Source organism: Citrus clementina, unplaced genomic scaffold (assembly GCF_000493195.1).
Source record: "Citrus clementina cultivar Clemenules unplaced genomic scaffold, Citrus_clementina_v1.0 scaffold_3, whole genome shotgun sequence".
Classification (NCBI taxonomy): Eukaryota; Viridiplantae; Streptophyta; class Magnoliopsida; order Sapindales; family Rutaceae; genus Citrus; species Citrus x clementina.
Genome location: NW_006262339.1, coordinates 27,078,995 through 27,082,357, shown reverse-complemented (window position 1 = coordinate 27,082,357; position 3,363 = coordinate 27,078,995). Strand labels below are relative to the sequence as shown.

The window sequence follows — 3,363 nt, the reverse complement described above, 5'->3', positions numbered from 1 at the left end:
CATATAATCATCTGAATGATTTTCATGCTATTTGTCAAACTTTTAAATACGAGAATTTTTCAGACGATGATGTTAAACTTAGATTATTCCCATTTTCTTTAAAAGATAGAGCTCGTTCATGGCTTAATACATTGCCTGCTAATAGCATTGCATCATGGGAACAAATGGTAACGAAATTTTTGAATAAATATTTCCCAGTGCATAAAACCAATGCTATTCGCAGGGAAATCTCAGAGTTTACCCAGAGAGAGGACGAGCAGTTTTTCGAAACATGGGAGCGATTCAATGGGCTACTCTTGAAGTGTCCACATCATGGGTACGAGAAATGGCACCAATGCCAATATTTTTTGGAGGGATTATTGCCGAATGTGCAAGAATGGCTAATGGCGACAAGTGGAGGAGAGCTAATGTCAAAAAGTGCATCAGAGATTTGGGAATTCTTCCGGCGACAAGCAGATAATTCCCAACAACGGAGTCGATCACTCAGGAATACTAGAAGAATTAAGGGAGTGAATGAGGTTCACATTGGCGAATCTAGTTCAGAAATTAAAGAAGTCAAAGCAATAATTGAAGCTCTCTCTCGACAAATAGCATCGTTATCGACTGCTAAATCAACAGAGCCACATGACCCTGACTCATATCCAGATCAAGCCAATGCCATAGGTGTAATGAGAAAGCCATCAAATTACAACCCATACTCCAACACATATAATCCTGGATGGAGAGACCACCCCAATTTTTCATGGTCTCAAGGATTCCAACAAAATGGACCAGCAGCTCCAGCTCCACCAATGCAACAAATTCCTCAAGTTCCTCAAGCCTCTCAGCCACCATTTAGACCATACAATCAGAACCAGAACCACTCTCAACCTAGACCATGGGAGGATGCATTCCAGAATTTCAGGAATGTTACTCACTCCACGATTGAGCAACAGAACCGCACCATTGATGGACTACGAAATGAGTTGAGAGCAGGCTTCAACTCACAAGCTCAATCGATTTCAAGCCTCGAGAAGATGGTGGGACAACTTGCTTCTTCAGTTCAGACCTTGGCAATGACCGTTGAGAAAGGCAAATTTCCAAGTCAACCAGTGCCTAATCCTAAAGGAGTACATGAAGCAAGTACCAGTTCACCACAGCAGCATGGAGAGATCAAAGCAGTAATGACCTTGCAAAAAGGAAAAGAAGTCGACAACAAAGTGGAGATGCCGGCGAAAAAAGAAAATCAAATTGTACCTATAAATGTTGACGACTCATCACCGGAGGAGAAAGAAGAAACCAACCCACGAGAATACGTTCCCAAAGCTCCATTCCCCCAGAGGTTAGCTAAAGGCAAGAAGGGAAAATCCACAGGTGAGATTCTTGAAATCTTCAAACAGGTAAGTGTTAACATCCCCTTACTTGATGCTATTAAACAAGTTCCATCTTATGCCAAGTTTCTTAAAGACCTTTGTACTAAAAAGAGAAATATGCATGTTCAAAAGAAGGCATTTTTAACTGAAAACGTTAGCTCTATACTCCAACATAAAATTCCTTTAAAATGCAAAGACCCAGGCTCCCCCACTATCTCATGTAGTATAGGGAACCACACAATTGAGAATGCTTTATTGGATTTAGGAGCTAGTGTAAATTTGTTGCCTTATTCAGTATTTGTGAAACTTGGACTGGGAGAATTACACCCAACTCCAGTGGTGTTACAGCTTGCAGATCGGTCCACGAAAATACCTCGCGGTATTGTGGAGGACGTGCTTATCCAGGTAGACAAGTTTTATTTTCCTGTTGATTTCATTGTAATTGACACTCAACCAATACAGGATTCAAGGAAGCACATCCCCATTATTCTAGGCCGACCTTTCTTGGCAACTGCGGATGCTCACATTCAATGCAGGACTGGAAATATGCAGTTGTCCTTCGGCAACATGACTATGGAGCTAAACATTTTCAACATTGCCAAACAACCTCACAGTGCAGATGATGGAATTGTTGATGTGGATTTAATTGAAGCATTAGTTGATGACACTTTTCTTTCAAACCTTAGTGACGATCCTTTACAAACATGTTTAACTCACTTTGGTTTGGATTTTGATATTGACAGATCAGTCGATGAGGTCAACGCCCTACTTGACTCAGCACCATCCATGGACACTAATAAATGGAAGTCAAGAGTTGAACAACTAGCACCATCAGAGAAGAAACTCATCCCATCATCAGAATCACCACCAAAACTCGAGCTCAAACCATTGCCCAACACTTTGGAATATGCGTTTTTAGGAGAAGAAAGTACTCTGCCGGTAATCATCTCATCATCCCTCAATGACGAACAAAAAGGTAAGTTGTTGGATGTTTTGAAAGAACACAAAGGGGCATTAGGATGGACCATAGCAGATATAAAAGGTATAAATCCAGTAGACTGCATGCATTACATTCACCTTGATGAAAATGCTAAAACTACTAGAGAGATGCAACGTCGGTTAAATCCTAATATGAAAGAAGTTGTTAGAATTGAAGTCCTTAAGCTATTAGATGCAGGTATCATTTACCCAATTTCTGATAGTTCATGGGTCAGTCCTGTACAAGTCGTCCCCAAAAAGTCAGGAGTCACAGTAGTTACCAATGCTGATAATGAATTGATACCAACTAGGGTAACTACAGGATGGCGTGTATGCATTGATTATAGAAAATTGAATTCTGTCACACGTAAAGACCATTTTCTTTTACCATTTATTTATCAAATGCTTGATAGATTAGCAGGCCATGAATTTTATTGCTTTCTAGATGGCTACTCAGGATATAATCAGATTCCCATAGCACCAAAAGATCAAGAGAAAACTACTTTCACTTGCCCTTTTGGCACATTTGCATATAGGAGAATGCCATTTGGATTATGTAATGCACCTGCTACATTTCAACAATGTATGTTGAGCATTTTTTCTAATATGGTTGAACGATTCCTTGAAGTCTTTATGGATGACTTTTCTGTCTTTGGTGACTCGTTTGATCAATGTTTACATCATCTAACACTAGTTCTGCAGAGATGTATCGAGAAGAACTTGATCTTAAATTGGGAGAAATGCCATTTTATGGTAAAACAAGGTATTGTTCTCGGTCACATCATTTCGAGCAAAGGTATTGAGGTTGACAAAGCCAAGGTGGATCTCATTTCTAATCTTCCTCCACCTAAAACAATCAGAGAAGTAAGATCTTTCCTTGGGCATGCTGGTTTTTATAGACGTTTCATTAAAGATTTTAGCAAAGTTTCTAGACCCTTATGCAATCTACTTGCTAAGGATGTACCTTTTTTCTTTAATGATTCATGTCTTGTTGCGTTTGAAAAATTAAAGCATTTGTTGACATCATCACCCA

General features: G+C 39.6%; 1 non-coding gene across 1 annotated transcript; it reads right to left on the bottom strand.

Annotated features, from left to right (window-relative positions):
• Positions 1-215: 215 nt before the first annotated feature.
• Positions 216-319, bottom strand: LOC112100552. Its single transcript, XR_002906920.1, has one exon. It is a non-coding gene; the product is annotated as a small nucleolar RNA R71 (small nucleolar RNA).
• Positions 320-3,363: the final 3,044 nt, after the last annotated feature.